Below are 18,377 nucleotides of genomic sequence, written 5' to 3' on the forward strand. Positions count from 1 at the left end.
AATTTGACCGAGGGTGACCTGATATCTTTTGCAAAAATCAATGATCACTGGGTCGACGGGATCCAACGTGAAGGGGTAAGTATAAACACTTAAAAACCCCTCCACATGAGTGATGACGCTCTCTTCGGGAGAGGGAATTTGCAACACAACCTCGGGACCCCAGTTGCAGTCTTTCCTCACAGCCTCGAGATGGCCCTCTGTTATCGAGCACATGTACATCGACACATGCTCACATCGACCCGGAACCGATGAAGGATTTTCAAACTTAAAATCAATCTTCAAAGTACACGGGCTAGGAACATACTCATGGGGAGGCGGCTCCACCTGAGCCTTATTGCCGGACGGCCATGAAGAGGAAGCTTTCTCCTTCTGAGGTATGGTTTTTGAAGTTTTTACCATTGATCTAAGAGAAAGAAAAGCAAAGGAAGATGAAAGGTTGATGGTGCCAAACACTGACGAAGATGGCTCTACAAGCGGCGAAATAGAGGCAGAAAGAGTAACAAAATTTGGGAGATTGAAGATGTAAAAGTGGTAAATGATAAATGGAAGGGTTATTTATAGGTTTATACCGTGGCGTTCAGTATCAGCGGTAGCCGACCATCGTCTGACGTGCATTAAATACCTTGAAAAACTAAATCGACGGGATAGCTATCATATACGTCACGATCGAGCCCAGTGAAAACGTCAGCTTATAATCCGATCGAGCCGTCGAAAATCATATCGCTTCTCACCACATTCTTTCTGAGAAACGAGGGGACTATCTGTATACGGTCGAAATAGATTTTGGCCTCCGTACGTTTGATCGAGTTCAAATGGTAAGCGATCAAAGTGAGAGCTCGAGACGAGTTCTGAAAATAGTACAAATAAGCCTCGAGCTCCAAGACCGATCGAGGAATCGAACCGCAAGGGAACGAGAAGGTTGTCGGAGATGCACATAACGATTGGCACTCACCCTGAATGTCGAACTGGAACTCAAGGTCGAGGGCTCGACCCAATACCGAGCTCGAGCCAGTATCGAGCTCGTAGACAGGAGCCGTTGCAACCGCACTAGGGGAGAGAATCTTGGCAGGAATCGAGGAAGAGACAATTAATCATGGGTTCTCCACTATATATTTTTTTATTATAAAAGTAATATCCCTCTACTATAAAGGGAGAAATCATTGTAAACACAAGAGAGGTTCACACATTGTAACAAAATATTTTCTTCTCATATTGAAAGATATCCTCTTGTGTTTATTTTTCTTTATCTTATTCGTTCTTCTTCTCATTATTCTCATTCTCATAGTGAAGAATACATGTATTTCTATTTCTCTATACGATTTGTATCAAATTATATCACATATCCTTAGAACCATACACAAATTTAACTTTATCCAATTTTTCGGGTAAATAGAAATCAAATTATACTAGTCACGTTTTAACTTTTAAGTACGGTATGAAAATTACTTACCACGAAAAAAGGAAACACATAAGAGATGTTCAACGTTTCGGATCTATATAGTATTCACGTCTTAAATTCAATGTAAACACTACTTACCAAAAGAAAAAAACGAAAATATAAGCGATATTCAAGTTTTAGAATCTAAACATATAATTCACATTTAAAATTTGCTATGAAAATTGCTTAGTAAAGTAAAGGAGAATAATATAAGAGATATTCATGTTTTAAATTTCAAATACATTACTCACGTTTTAACTTTTCTGTGAAAATACTTATCGAGGAAAAAGACAACAGTATAAGATATATTCAAAATTTGGGATCTAAAAGAGAATAAGAATTAATATCTTGATTCTTGACAAAATTATGTTACAAATTTTGGATTTCACATTATACAGACATACATGCATAAATTTTAATTATTATACTATGATAAGCAGTTTTTAACATTTGCAGCTAAAAACTTAGATCTGAATTTGAAAGTAGTCCAAAATAAGCCTTTTAACTAAGGAAAAATTGCAAATGATATAAATAAACTTCTGCAATAGTGCATTAGCAGTTCCATGTTTGGTAATGTTATGAAAATTTCCCATTTTTTGAAGACTTTTCAGAATTTTCCGAATATAAATAGGACGTAGCTTCTGACCCAGATATATAAAAATTGTCTTCAACTTTCTACAGTTCTCTCTCTTTTTCTTAATTCCATAATATTTTTACCACATCAAAAATGGGTAGCCTTTGTGTTAATTTGAGTGACCAAATTCAAGTTGAAATCATTTCCAAGAAGCTTATAAAACCATCCTCTCCAACTCCTAATCACCTTCAAAATTTTAAGTTACCTTTCTTTGACCAAATAGCTGAGAAAACACATATGCCTCTTGTTCTTTCTTATCCACATAACCCAATAAATTCTTCCTACCCCCTTAATCATATGGTACAACAACGTGAAGAATCACTTTCTAGGATTTTGACTCACATTTATCCAGTTGCTGGTAGATTTTCTGAAAGTAAACGTTCAATCAATTGTCAAGATCAAGGTATAACATTCATAAAAGCCAACGTCAGTTGTCAAATGGATGATTTTCTCCAACAAACACGTACTAATTTCGACCTTCCATTGCATTTTTGGCCACAAGGAATTAAGGATGTTGACGCGACTAATTTGTTCACCATACCACTTATGGTTGTGCAAATTACAATTTTTCAATGTGGTGGATTCGTGTTATCTATGAGTACTGCATGCCAAAATCCATGGGAGCTGAGACGGAAATCAGCCATTGGAGCTCCTTAGGAGCTTCTGTGGAAGAAGAGAAGTGAATGCAGTATATGAAATGAAACCGTCTACTATTCCATTAATTTTCCAATGTATTTATATAACTACTAACTCACACTAATCTACAACTAACTACTAATAATTAAATACAGTTGTCAACCTTTAACTGCCTAACTACTAACCACTAACTACCACGTGCATCACATGCAAAATATACTGATCCTCTTCACTATATACATTGTTATCTCTCAACACTCCCCCTCAAGCTGGAGGGTGTAGGACATTATGAACCCCCAGCTTGCTAAGTAAATGAACATGCTGAACTTGGCCTAAGCCCTTGGTCAGAAGATCTGCAAGTTGTTCTGTAGTATGTACTTACGAAGTCCTCACTACCCCTGCCTTGATTTTGTCTCTAATGAAGTGACAGTCTATCTCTATATGTTTCGTTCTCTCGTGGAAGTTGGGGTTAGCTGCAATCTGCATAGCAGCCTTATTATCACTAAACACAGTCATTAGACTATATATGCTAACTCCCAGCTCCTTAAACAGTCCATGCAACAAAGTTAATTCTGCCACAGCTGAAGCCATGCTTCTATACTCTGCCTCAGCTGAACTTGTAGAGACTGTTTGTTGTTTCTTTGATTTCCATGAGATCAAGGATTCTCCAAACTTGACTATGTATCATGTCACTGATCTTCTTATATTTGGACATGCTTCCCAATCAGAATCACACCAACATGTCAACTCTTGTGTGATTCATGCCCTCAACCAAATACCTTGTCCTGGTGAACTCTTCAAGTACCTTACTAGCCTTGTTGCAGCATCCCAGTGGGACTTCTTGGGCATTTGCATAAACTGACTCAAGGTCTGAACTGCATAGTTGATGTCAGGCCTTGTGACAGTTACATACATCAGCCTCCTTATCAATCTTTGGTATGAACTGGTGTCCTGTAAGGTTGTATCTCCTGTGATTCCTGTCATTTTATCATACTCTACAGTCGTTAGCTTCAAATTGGACTCTAAAGGTGTCTTGGCTGGTCTTGCTGCAGATAGTCCCATATCAGAGATCAACTCCAGCACATACTTCCTTTGGTTGAGAATCATGAGCTTGACCTTAGCACTTCTATGCCAAGAAAGTACTTCAATTCACCAAGATCTTGCATTTTGAATTTCTGCTTCATCTTTGAATGATTTGTTCAAAAAGGTTTTAATATCTTTTGAGTCAAACACAACATACACTAAAATAATCACTATGTCATCAGACTTGTTTAGTGTGAACAATGAATAGTCATGGCTGCTTTGGACAAATCCTGCATCCACCAATACATCTGTCAACTTTATGTTCCACTGCCTAGATGCTTGCTTTAGTCCATATAAGGACTTGTGCAACCTGCACACCCTTGACTCACCCTGTCTTCTGAATCCCTCAGGCATATCCATATAAACTTCCTCACATAAATCTCCTTGTAAGAAGGCATTGTACACATCCATTTGCCATAAAGTCCAGCCTTTAGAAACTGCAAGTGCTGTGACTGACCTTACTATCACCATTTTAACAACAGGTGATAAAGTATCATGATAATCAAGGCCTTCCTTTTGACTGTAGCCATTTGCTATAAGTCTGGACTTGAACCTCTCAACCTCTCCATTGGCTTAGTATTTGATTTTGTACACTATTTTGAGCCTATTGCATTTCCTTTTGGAAGGTCCACCACTTCCCATGGGCCATTCTCTTCCACTGCTTTGATCTCCTGCTTCATTGCCTCTATCCACTTAGTATCTTTTGCAGCATCTCTGTAGTACTTAGGCTCTACTAATGCAGAGAATTTTGCAAGATAGGCTTGATATGTTAGCTTAATGTTATCATAGGATAGGTTATTGGAGATGGGATGTTTACTGGTGCTTTGTTTGGTGGTTATGTAATCCTTCATCCAAACAGGCTGCTTGGAATCTCTTGAAGACTTCCTGGTGACTAGAGCATGAACTCCATCTGATGGAATATGACAAGCATCCAAAGATGTTGATGCCTCATTGAAGTCATCTCCCCCTTCATGCTCCAGAGCAAGGGAAGGAGTTAATTCCAGGTCAAATGAATAAGAATCAAGGGCAGTGGAAGGGGATGAAGTATCATTGATGTTGGAGGTGGCTAGTGAATGGTGTGGTATGTCATGAGATACATGTGGGGAGTTTGGTGTGGTAGGATTTTGTAGTGAGTTTGGTCGTGTGTTATGGGTGGTATCTGGTAGGATTTGTGATAAATCATGAGGTTGGTCAAGAAGTGAGGATTGGTCTAGGTTGGTAATTTTGGATGTAGACTGTTTCTTTGAGTATGCAATGGCAAAAAGAAATTCATCTTCTCTGAAAGTGACATCTCTGCTGACAAACAACTGGTTTGTTTTGAGATCCAGGGGGATATAGCCTTTCTGCAACTCTGAGTATCCCATAAGAGCAGTTGGCTTTGCTCTTTCTGCAAACTTGTCTCCTTTAGGAACTGTAGTTTCAAAACACAGACATCCAAACACCCTTAAGTGATGTAGTGTAGCCTGCCTTTTGAACAATAACTCATAAGGACTTTTATTGCCAATTACAACATAATGAAGCATGTTCATAAGGTAAACTGAAGTCCTGATACACATGCCCCAATATCTGATAGGCACTTTGGATTAAAATCTGAGTGCCCTAGCTATATTCAAGATGTGCCTATATTTTCTTTCAACCACCCCATTCTGTTGGGGTGTGTGAACACAACTACTTTGATGAAGTATGCCTAAATCCTGAAGTAAAGTGTTGCATTGTAAGTTAAAAAACTCAGTGCCATTGTCTGTCCTAAGAACCTTAACCATGACACCAAACTGTGTTTGTACCATGGACAAGAAAGACTTAATGGCCACAATAGCTTCGGACTTAAGTTGCAACAAATAGATCCATGTATACCTACTGTGATCATCCACAATAGTCAAAAAATAATGTTTGTTGTCAAAAGTAGCAGTTTTTATAGGGGACCCAAAGATCCATATGTACAATATAAAATGGTGCATCAACTAGAATCACTACTGGAAAACATCAATCTAGCTTGCTTTGCCAAAGGGCAAATCATGCACTAATTCAATTGTGAATTATTTACATGATCATGTAACAACTTCATAGTCTTCATCACTGGTGCAGATGGATGGCCAAGCCTGTCATGCCATAAGCTATTGTCTTTTTTATGAACTGTTGCTGTTATTGGATGTTGTGTGCCCTGCTTACCAATGTCTGCATCTTTGTATATATAAAAATCTCCTATTTGCCTACCAATCCCCTTCACCCTGCCATTCCAAAGCTTCTGAAAGACACAGAAGCCAGGGAAACAATTGATGATACTGATAGCAAGTTAAACTTGCAATCAGGGATAACGAACACATTGTTCACAGTTGTGTTGCCAAACAAGGATGCACAGCCAGTATGAGTGATATCTGCCCTAACTCCTGTGGGTAAATGTACTTTACCATTACCAGATATTTGTTGACTATGATCACTATTTATCAGACTTTTCTTAGAAGCCACATGATGAGTAGCTCTAGAATCAACTATCCATTCATCATCACTTGATACCTTAGACATCATACAAATTGCATTACCTGCTACATTGATGTGGTTTTCCTCATTGCCTTGCTCTTTTCCAACATCCTTGCTTAGCAAATTCAGGATCTATTTATATTGTTCTTCAGTAAAATACTAAGCCTTGACTTCAGTTGGTCCTGAGTTTCTATAATGCATCTGTGATGGTTGCATGTCAACATTTTCAGTCACATTGTTGATAGCATTGAAGGGTTGTTTACCATATCCAGTCTGTCCACCATGGTTAATTTGTCTTCCAGGTCCTCCAAAACTAGACTTTAAATTCCTCTTAGACTTAAAATCAGGAGGGTACCCAACCAATTTATAAATATTTTCCTTGTTATGGCCTTTCATATTGCAGTACTCACACTACAAAAAAGGTCTCTTACCTTTATAAGACTGTCAACGAGTCAAATGCATAGCTAAAAGATCTGTGTTTGCAGTGACTGCATTTAGACCAACTAAGTGTTGACTCTCATCTTCAATTATCATAGCATAGGCTTGGTTAATTGTAGGACAGGTTGATTTCAACAGAATCTGTCTCCTAGCTTGGTCATACAAGTCATTTAATCCACTTAGAAACTGTAATAACCTCTGCTGGTGAAAGTGTCGACTGATTCCTTAGATTTTGCACAGTCACAACCAAGAGAAGGTACATGATATCATATTTAGCCCAGAGGTCCTTCAATTTGGTAAAATATACTGAAACAAAGTTCGTACCTTGTGAGTGATTGGATATTTGATGGTGTACTTAAAAAATTCTCATGCGATTGACCTTGTGAAATTGCTCATTGAGGTCCTTCCACACGATGTAGGAATCTGAGGCATACACGATTCCGCTGAGTAGATCTTCAGAAACTGTGTTGATGATCCATGGAAGGACTGTTGCATTGCATATTTCCCACTGCTCGTGCAACTCATCATCAAACAATTCCTTCTTATAGGTACCTAGAACGAACCCTAGCTTCCTCTTAGCTTGGAGAGCAAGTCTCATCGATCTACTCCACAAACCATAATTTTCCAATCCGGTGAGCTTGATAGGTACAAGCACTGAACCAGGAGTGTCATTCGAGTTCATGAACAGAGGATGCATGTATGTGAGTTTTTCTGCCGCCATAGCAGGAAACAAGCTCGAAGACATTGAGATTTACAGAGTACCTTGGGTAATTAGCTTGGAAAATAGGTAAAATACCAGAATCGGTTGCTCTGATATCATGCTAAAATCCATAGGAGCTGAGACGGAAATCAATCATTGGAGCTCCTTAGGAGCTTCTGTGGAAGAAGTGAAGTGAATGCAGTATATGAAATGAAACCGTCTACTGTTCCATTAATTTTCCAATGTATTTATACAACTACTAACTCACACTAATCTACAACTAACTACTAACAATTAAATACAACTGTCAACCTTTAATTGCCTAACTATTAACCACTAACTACCACGTGCATCACATGTAAAATATACTGCTCCTCTTCATTGTGTACATTGGTATCTCTCAACACTGCTCACCCTGCTATCGATGGATGGATAAGTTTTACGTTCATTTACGAGTGGTCAAAAGTGTGTAAATTAGGAATTCCAGCTGAAAATATTAATTTCATGAGCTTTAATTTGGTTAACATTTTTGGACCAAGAGATATATCCAAGATGTTTAAGCCTTCTGCTATTTTCCTAGACACTAAATTGGTGGCCAAAAGGTTTGTTATAGATGAAGTCTCTTTATTAAAACTCAGAGACAAATTAACAAATTGTAACAATTCAGGTGTTTTAAGTTTTAAACCTTCATGAGTTGAGATGATCACAGCAATTTTATGGAGGGCTTTGCTTCGCGCTTCACAGGCAATATCAGGGAAATGGAAGCCGTCATTAATGTCATTTCCATTGAATTTACGCTGTAAGCTTAAATATCCTGAAGTAAATAACCCTTTGGGGAATTTCATAATTGAAATTCCAATAACATTTGAACCAAAAGTGAGCAATATGGAGTTACAAGACTTCATAATATTGATTAGAGAGACGGTGCAGAAAATTATTAATTATTGTGACGTAGCTTCAGCTAACGATGTTGTTGAAATGATGGCTAATTTATATAACAAAAGTTATGGAGGTCGAGAATGGGGAGCTAACGATGAATTTACGTGCTCGAGTTTGTGCAGATTTCATATGCAAGAAGCAGATTTTGGATGGGGGAATCCAAGTTTAATGCATTTTGGATCAAGACATAATCAAGTGCTTTGGTTGTATTCTACACAATGTGGCACTAGTCTTGCTGTGCAAATGGATCTAAAGGAAAATTACATGGACTTCATTGAACATGACCAAGATTTCCTTGCTTTTATCAAGATTTAGGCTTTTGTTAGAGCTTCTATGAGTGATTTGTTGATCCAAGAGGACGTGAATTTGGTTCTTAATAAAAAAGTTTATTTTCGTCAATTATTTTGTGGGTTACGGTTGAGGGTTAGTAGGCAGTGGAGCGATTTATCTTTCCGTGGGAGAACTTGGTTATAGTTTAGAGCACCTTATTTGCTCAACCTTGTGCTTGTGAGTATCATTATTATTACCCTATTACTGTCTTATTCTTCAAATTTATTATTGTTGTTTCTTTTATTTGGGTATCTTTACTACTTTTTCTACTTTTTCTTTTCTTTCTACAGTATTTTCACCACAACTTTTTACTCGTATTTTTTTTCTTCTTTTTTTTAAACCATTTTTGAAAACGCTTTTCTTGAGGGAGGGTCTGTTGAAAACAATTATCTTATGAAATCTTTTTAATATTGTTCGGCCAAAGAGGTATTGAGATGAAAAAAGAAGTGTATAAAATTAAAATAAGTTGTTAGGAGGTTACGAGTATTCCAGTTCTTATTCCAAAAATCAAATCCTATATCACGTACAAAGATTAAGATCTCCTGACCAGCTTACAAAGACACCATAGCAGTAGTATATAACTTTGGACCTAAAACCCCTTAGTCTACTAAGAACAAGCTATTGTACTTTGTCGTTTGCACACAAAATAAATAGATAGTACAAAAGGTTTCAATCAATAAAACCCCAATTTTATTTTTTATTTTTGTTTTTAGGAATTGATATTCGAAATTCAATGCCCCGAACTCTTATAAGAACCCAAAACTTAAAGAAAGACTTGATATCATTGTCACATTCAAATAAGTGCATGTTATTTTCCTTCAAATCCACCTGCACACAAATCCCATTGCCACATTCTGCATCATACAACCAACAATACTGATTATGTCTTGATCCAAAATGCATTAAACATGGTTTTCCCCAACCAAAATCAGCTTCTTGTATAGGAAACCTACACAAACTTGAACTTGTGAACATGTCAACTTCATTATTTCCTCCCCATTCTTGCGCTACGAAACTCTCATTATATATTTTTGCCAGTGCAGAAACTACATCGTCTGGTGAGTTTTTGTCACAAGCAGTAATTGTTTTCATCACAGTATCCCTTATCAATCTTACAAAGTTGTGCAACTCCATGTTGGTGATCTCCTCAGGTACAAATTTTACCGGAGCATCAATTACAAGATTTCCAAAAGATTTTGCTATTTGGGGTAAAGAGATCAGCTTAGTACGTAAGTTTATTGGAATGCCCATTATAGAACGTCTCAAATGCCCGTGTTGTTTCTCTGAAGCGCGGATTAAAGCTCTCCATAAGAGAGCTATGATCATTTCAACTTTTGAGGGCTTAAAGCATAAAGCTCCAGAATCCGTTGATTTTGTTAATTCTTCTCTGAGCCTTGAAATAGAATCTTGGTTGATGTATAACTTCTTGGCAACTAGTTTTGAGTCTATACGATTTTCCTGGGGGACACGAGGCAAGAGAACTTTCGATACATCTCTTGGTGGGAAAATCTTAGCCAAATTAAAGCTCAAAAAGTTGATTTTCTCCGAAGGAATCCCCAATTTGTACACTTTTGACCACTCGTGAACGAAAGTGAAAGTTGTGAAACCATCCATCGCGGTATGTGCATGGCTAATAGATAGAGCCATGCCACCGCAATTGAATTTTGTGACTTGCACAATGCTAATTGGTGTAATGAACAAATTAGTTTCATCAACATCCCAAGTATCTTGAGGCCAACAAGATAAGGCAAGATTGACATCTTTGTGTGCTTTCTCAAGAAAGTCATTGAGCTTACAATTTACCTTGGATTTAACAAATTTACCCTTGATCGACCCAGTAAATCAAGGAGTTATCCTCAGTAAATCTATCAACAACTGGGTAAATATGAGTTAAAATTCTAGATAAAGATTGCTCGAGCTGATCTTCAGTTGTACTATTATTGTTGGTGGTATTGTTGCTAGGAGGATAGAAAAGAACAAGAGGTAAATGTGGCTCATCGGCTATTTGATCAAAGAAAGATAGTTTGAAATTTTGAAAGTGATTTGGAGTTGGTGAAGTTGGTTTTATCAACTTTGTTGACAAGATTTCAACTTCCATGGTTTCCTTTTGGAAAATCATAGTATATAAATGTGGTGATAATGGAAAAAGGGAAAACAAATTAAAGAACCGAAGAAGTTAGAGGTACTTGGATAATATGTCATCAGCATCTCGTGCCTTCCCCTTTATATAGGGAAAGTTATGGTTCTACCAACCCTAGCAGAGCCACGAATTTACGGAAAGGGATTTCAAAAAATAATTAATATGCATGTGAACAATCTTACTTGAAAAAGTAACATAGGTACGCCATTAATTAAAAGTAACATATGTACGCTTTTTACCGGCTTGTGTCGCCCGGTTAAAAAGTCACCAGTATTTAGTGATTACTCCTAATCATACTATTTTGCTATTGTTTAGTTAAAAATCAATGTGTTGGAAAGATATAAACACCACTGAGGTTGGATTGCAGAAACGTTTTCAATGTTCTTTAAATGAAGTGTCTTTTGAGTTTTTTTTTTTTCCATTTGGTGTCCGTACCCATATTGGAGCCCGATTAAATTCGGATTCGCGCCGGAAAGTCCCACATTGGGAGGTAAAGCGCTCCCTAATAAAAGCGACTCCATATCCAGGGATTCGAACCCGAGACCTTTGGTTAAAGATGAACGAGTATTTATCACTCCACCACAATTGTAGTTGGTAGTATCTGTTGAGTTGTATTGTTGGACTTGCATTATTAAGGTCATTTCAATAACGTGTCGACTTTAGGCTATCATGCAACTATAACCACACAAAACCTATCAACGTAACAGCAAGACTTGGTTTTTAGTGAGATTTTGTCTTTTAACTTGGTTGTATTTTTGTAAATGTACAAGAAATAACACGTGAATATACGAAAATCCGAATTCAAGTTAATTCTATTCGATATGAAAAAACGACATCACAATATTAATGACCACATGTTAGCTGTTAGCCTGTCGCAAAACTCATGTGATCTAGTTTAGTACTAATGTAGAAAGAAAAAGACTCGAGTTGTGCACCACCAATTATCCTACTGGCAAATTAAATCATATTATATGCTCATTTTATTTGGCACTATTTTTTTATTAGTTAGGTTAAAAAGAATGATAAATTTTTAGATTTCGTTAATGAGAAATTTTTATGTATAAATTCACAAATTTCGGATATCTTATAGCCACAAATTACTATGATTGTTTAAGACCATAGAATTTAAAAATCTTTATTTCTTTTTTAATGCTGAATCAAAATATGCTAAAATAATTGAACCAAAGGTAGTAACAATGATGTATAGGAGTAGAGGTGTGCAGTTGTTCAACTCAATTATTGTCCTTACAAATTAAAAGACATATGTAGTATTGCCATAAATAACGGTTTCAGAACTCATTGATATCAACCAATGTTTTAAAAGGCACTTGAATCCTAGATTTACCACGCACACGAGTTGAAATGTTTACCTAGAATAAGGAGGCTTAAGTACTACTGTGAATCTTTAATTACAAACGTATAAATTTGCAAATATAGTATAAAAAGAAAACTTATGAAAAATACGTTAAAATCATAAACTTTAAAAGTAAAATAAAATGTTTAAATATTAAAATAAATTGTATAAACTCTAACATAACTATGAACATTGCAAGGTTAATATCAGGACTCCAATTTTGAGTTGCAAGGTTCTCAAATTCTTATTTGTGGTCAAGAAAGAGGGTTTTAAATATAGTCCAGGGTTAATTAAGTAATTTTGAGAATCTGCATCGCTAATTACATACAATTGCCTAGAAACTAAAGGTGTCAAACGGGCTAGGTTGACACACGTCAGGACAGGCCCAGATCGGTTCTAGACCGGACCAGACCGAACCGGTAGGTAGGGGGCTGGGCAGGGCTGGGTTGGGACGGGGAACAGATTGTGTCGGGTAGGATAGAAGTACCGGTTAACCGAACCGGTCAGAACCGGTACTGTCAAGTCAAGTTCGAACCGGTTAACTGAACCAGAACGGCCCGGACCGGTTCAACAATTTCTTTTTAGGGTATAGTTGAGCGCTGGCAAGGGTCAGCTGCCATTTTGACCATTGCCCAACAACTATTTTGCAAGAATAGCCCCTTTTGGGCATTTATTTTTAAAAATAATACTTTTAGTATTTACTAATTTAGCCCTTTAAAAAACTATAAGTATACCCTAATAGACCCTCCGCTCTTCATTATTTCTTCACTCATCTCTCAATTCTCAAACCCAAATTCTCAATTGTCATTCTCTCATTCTTCACCTAAATTGCAATCAACTATTTGGCTCTCATTATTTTTGGAATTTTATTTATGGTATTATTTGAAGTTTGAACTTTGAACAATTGACGTTTCTTCGTGGTAACATCGGAGTTGCGAAATTCAATTTTAAGACGTCAAAAATTATTAAGTGTTCAATTTATTGCGAAATTCTGTGCACTCGTTCCAACTCTTTCTCTTATTTAATATTTTATTTGCATATTTAATTTTTATTAGTAGTTATATTTTCACAATATGTTTAATGCTGCAAAAAAAGTTTTGTAATAAGGTTGATAATAAGGGTAATTGAGGAAATAGAAAAAGATGTACTACTTCAACTTCTAGTAGTAATTTAAATGACTTTACACATGTTTCTAAACATTACCAGATAATAATATAGATTATGAACAATTACAGAAAAATTTCAGTATAGAAGATAATGAATTAGAAATTGAAGATGAGACACCACTTATACCTAATAGTGTTGGAGTGGTGGTCGTGGCACTAGTAGTAGACCACCTGTGGCCCCGACTAGTAATCGGAGAAGGAGAAGTAAAGTTTGAAAATATTTTGAGGAAATAAAGAATAGTGATAGAGTTAGATGCAAAATTTATATATATTACTGGAGGACTTATGAAATATGATAAAATAAAGTATCGTGAGGAGTTAGCAAAAATAATTGCTTTGGGTTATCTACCTTTTTCTTTTGCTTCTGCATCGTATCTTATTATGTATATTCAAAGGATTTATAATCCTTTATTTAAAGGTATCCCTAAAAGTACTTGTAGATCTGATATCTTTAGACTTCATGGATAGTATCAGACATACAAATATTATTTGTTTTACCACCTCCCTTGTAGAGTTTCTCTAACTTCTAATATTGGCCATTGTAACGACCCGATCGGTCGTTTTGAGAGAATTAGCCCTGAACCCCTAATTATTGCTCCCTCTAGGTCATTTTATGATTATATGACTTGCCGGGAGGATTTATTTTTGGTTTCGGAGTGAAATAGAACACATAGTCCCTAAATTAGAAGTTTAAGTTCTAAGTATGGACCGTAGTTTGAATTGTATAATGACGACTCCGGAATGGAGTTTCGACATTTCCAATAGCTCTGCAGGGTGATTTTAGTCTTAGGAGCGTGTTTGCATGTTGAATTGGAGGTCCGTAGGTCATTTTAGCGTCAATTGGCGAAAATTGAAAGTTTGATAATTTTTGAAAAGTTTGACCGGGAGTGGACTTTTTGATATCGTGGTTGGATTCTGATTCCGGAAGTTGGAATAGGTACGTAATGTCAATTATGAATTGTGTTCAAAGATTGAGGTCAATCAGACTTGATTTGATAGGTTTCGACGTCAAATATAGAAGCTTAAAGTTTTAAAGTTCATTAGGCTTGAATCGATGCACGATTCCTATTTTTAGCATTGTTTGATGTTATTTAAAGGATCGACTAAGTTTGCACGATGTTTTAGGATAGGTTGATTTATTTAGTTGAGGTCCCCGGGGCCTCGGGTGTGATTTGGATTGTCATCGGGATCATTTTTGGACTTAGAGGATTGCTGGTACTGGGCTGGTTCTGGTGTCATCGCACCTCTGGTGGGGTTGGCCGCAGGTGAGGGCTTGCATAAGCGAGCTTTGAGCCGTAGATGCGGAGCTGGCCTTGCCCAGCAATGGTCGCAGAAGTGGGACATTTGCCACAGAAGCACTTTCACGTCTGCAATGGCATGGACCGCAGAAGCGCCAGGGGTAACAGGTGCGGGCGAGTTCCTGCAGAAGCGGTTCCACAGATACGGGGCTTTAGCCGCAGAAGCAAAAGGCTTGGACTTGGGTGATTTCCGCACCTGCGATGGTTTTTCCGTAGGTGCAGCATCGGAGAAGCGGTCCCTTGTCCGGAGATGCGGATTCACTGGGCAGAAAAGGGCTAAGGTCGGGGGTTTTATTTCATTCTCCATTTTTGGACCTAGAGAGCTTAGTTTAATGCGATACTTCGAGGGTATTTCAGAGGAAACATTTGGGTAAGGATTCTACACTCATTTTTGATTAATATCCACTACTCTATCATTTATTTCTTCTTTTAATCAAGGATTTGAGTTGAGAAATTTGGGTTAAATGGTGGAAGTTCGTAGACCGAATTTTTGAGAATCTAAAGGCGATTTGAGGTTGGATTTAAGTAATTTTGGTATGGGTGAACTCGTGATCGAATGGTGTTTGTAATTTGTGACTTTTACCCGATTCCGAGACGTGGACCTAGGTCGACGTTTTGGGCCGAATTTTCAATTCTTTGCTTAAGTCCTAGTTTCATTATTTAAATTAGTTTCTTGTAATTATATTTATAGTATGTAATTGTTTTGGCTAGATTCGAGCATATGAGAGTTAGAAAATCGAGGTAAAGACATTCTATTTAACTGATTGAGCGAGAATTGAGGTAAGTGACTTGTCTAACCCCGTGTGGGGGAAATCCCCTTAGGATTTGGTACTGTTGTAACAAATTGTAATATGTGAGTGTCGTGTACGCGAGGTGATGAGTGCGTGCGCGTACTAAATGTGGAAATTCCGGTTCTTACTGAGTAGTCTCCTTTTATTCCTTAACTGGGTTGCCTTAGTATTTGTAGTTATCATGTTTAGTCTAATATCGCATGTCTACGTGTCTTAACTCTTACTTGCAATCCGTGCAACATGCTTAGCTGAATTACCTGCTTCCTTGATTTGTATTCAGTCTTTAACTGTAGGATTCCTTGCCGTAGAATTTGTTGTTCCATCGGTTACGAGTTACATATTTACTTTGGGACTACGAGGCGGTACCTCGGGAGCTCCCCTGTTTCATATTTACTTTTGGGACTACGAGGCGGTACCTCGGGAGCTCCCCTGTTGCATATTTACTTTTAGGACTGCGAGGCGGTACCTCGGGAGCTCTCCTATTGCATATTTACTTTTGGGACTACGAGGAGGTACCTCGGGAGCTCCCCTATTGTGTATTTACTTTTGGGACTAGGAGGCGGTACCTCATAAGTGCCCCTGTTATTTACCTCTATATGTTGTGTTGTTATATTTCTGTAAATTCTCATTGTTCACCTCTCACTTATTTCATTATATTACTATATCTTCTACCTTATTTCCTATTATTTCCAGTAGGGCCCTGACCTGACCTCGTCACTACTCTACCGAGGTTAGGCTTGACACTTATTGGATACCGTTGTGGTGTACTCATGCTACTCTTCTGCGCATCTTTTTGTGCAGATCCAAGTTCTTCATCCGGGCCAGATATTAATGAGATAGCCTGTACGTGGAGACTTCAAGGTACATCTGCCAGCGTTCGCAGACCTCGGAGTCCCCCTCTATTAGAAGCTTGTGACTTATTTTCACCGGGTTTTGGGAGTTGTAATTAATTGATTTGTAGTTTTTATTTATTTCTGCTATTGAGGTTTGAGTTTCAGATTCTTATTATGTTATTCCGCAAATTATTAGGCTTACCTAGTCTTACAGACTAGGTGCCATCACGACATCCTACAAAGGAAAATTGGAGTCGTGACAAGTTGGTTTCAGAGCTCTAGGTTCGTAGGTGTTATGAGTCACAAACAGGTTTAGTAGAGTCTCGCGGATCAGTACAGAGACGTCTGTACTTATCTTTGGTAGGCTATGAAATTGTTAGGAAAGGTTTCACTTCTTTGATTCCTTATAGTGCGAGATTTTGACTTCGGACTCTAAATTTCTATCTTTCTATTCTCTCATAGATTCTGAGGACACGTACAGCTGGATCAGATGACTAAACACCCGCGCCCCCTGCTAGAGCAGCGAGATGTCGGGGCCGCGGCCTGGGTAAAGGCCGAGGACGTCCACGTGGTGCAGCCAGAGCACCCACATGAGCTGCTACAGAGGAGCCACCAGTAGCTCCAATTGGAGGGCAAGCACTTGAGACGCCTGTTACTGCACCAGCCATCCAGGAGACTCTTGCCCAGTTTCTGAGCATGTTTAGCAAATTGGCTCAGGCAGAATTGATACCACTTGCTCCTACCACATCTCAGACCGGGGAGGAGCACAGGCTCCCGTCATCGGTACCCCAGAGCAGCAAGTCCAAGCCGATCAGTTTCCAGAGGTCATACCAATGCAGCCGGTATCTCCAGTTCAGCCCGAGGTTAGGACAACAGTTTTTGAGGGGGAGCAGCTCAGGCTCGAGAGGTACAAGATCTCTTACTTTCAGTGGCTTGGCGTCAGAGGATGCCCAGGGTTTTCTTGAGGAGTGGCACCGTATCCTCCGTACTATGGGTGTTGTGGAGACTAGTGGGGTTTCTTTCACTGCGTTCCATCTTAGAGGAGCGGCCTACCAGTAGTGGCAAGCATACGAGTTAGGTAGTCCGACTGAGGCAGCTTCACTCACTTAGACTCAGTTCTTAGATATGTTCTTGAGGGAGTATGTTCCCCAGAGTCTCAGAGATGCATGGCGCGCAAAGATTGCATAGTTACGCCAGGGTTCTATGACCGTGTCAGAGTATACTGTTCGATTCAGTGATTTGGCTAGTCATGCACCAGCCTTGGTTGCTATTGTTCAAGAGCGGGTTCATCGATTTATTGAGGATCTCAACCATAGCATTAGACATAGTATGGCCCGATAGTTGGAGATGGACATTACATACCAGTAGGTAGTGGGGATTGCTAGGAGATTGGAGGGTATACTGACTCGGGATAGAGAGGAGAGGGAGGTCCAGAGGTCTTGAGAGTCTGGCACATATAATGCTACTCGTGCCACAACTGCAGCTCTTCAGGGTAGGGGCTATGGGAGTCTCCCTATTCATTCAGCACTTCCACTTCCAGAGCGGTACTCCGGCCACTCCTAGGCCCCAGGATCCCTATTATGCACCGCCAATGTCTAGTGTACCTCCTGTATGGGGGCTTTTAGTGGTCAATCCAGTCGATCTGGCCCGATCCATCCACAACAACCACGTCCTTCGAGATCTTATTTTGAGTGTGGTGACACTCGTCATATAGTGAGGGATTGCCCCAAACTGAGCAAGGGTGTACCTCTACAGACTACTCAGGCACCGCGTGCTCCACCGGATCCTCAGGCTATGGTTACAGCACCAGCTACCACCCCACCTGCATATCCAGCTAGAGGTGGAGGTCGGACAGGTAGAGGTCACCCTAAAGGGGAAGGCCAGGCCAGATACTATGCCCTTCCTGCTAGGACAGAGGCAGTTGCATCTGATTCCTATTATCACAGGTATTGTTCTGGTCTGTCATAGAGATGCATCAGTCCTATTTGGTCGAGGTTCCACTTATTCCTATGTGTCATCGTATTTTGCCCCGTATTTGGGCGTATCCCGTGAATCTTTGAGTTCTCCTATTTATGTATCTACATTCGTGGGTAATTCTATTATTGTTGACCTCGTGTAT

The 18,377-nt window shown here is 38.8% G+C and overlaps 2 pseudogenes; one reads left to right on the forward strand and one right to left on the reverse strand.

Moving 5' to 3' along the window:
• Nucleotides 1–2,165: 2,165 nt before the first annotated feature.
• LOC107784759 (acetyl-CoA-benzylalcohol acetyltransferase-like) lies at nt 2,166–8,661 on the forward strand (annotated as a pseudogene).
• Nucleotides 8,662–9,145: 484 nt separating this feature from the next.
• On the reverse strand, nt 9,146–10,882 carry LOC107784762 (epi-neemfruitin B synthase L1AT-like; annotated as a pseudogene).
• Nucleotides 10,883–18,377: the final 7,495 nt, after the last annotated feature.

The sequence above is a fragment of the Nicotiana tabacum genome, chromosome 15 (genome assembly GCF_000715075.1).
Source record: "Nicotiana tabacum cultivar K326 chromosome 15, ASM71507v2, whole genome shotgun sequence".
NCBI classification, from domain to species: domain Eukaryota; kingdom Viridiplantae; phylum Streptophyta; class Magnoliopsida; order Solanales; family Solanaceae; genus Nicotiana; species Nicotiana tabacum.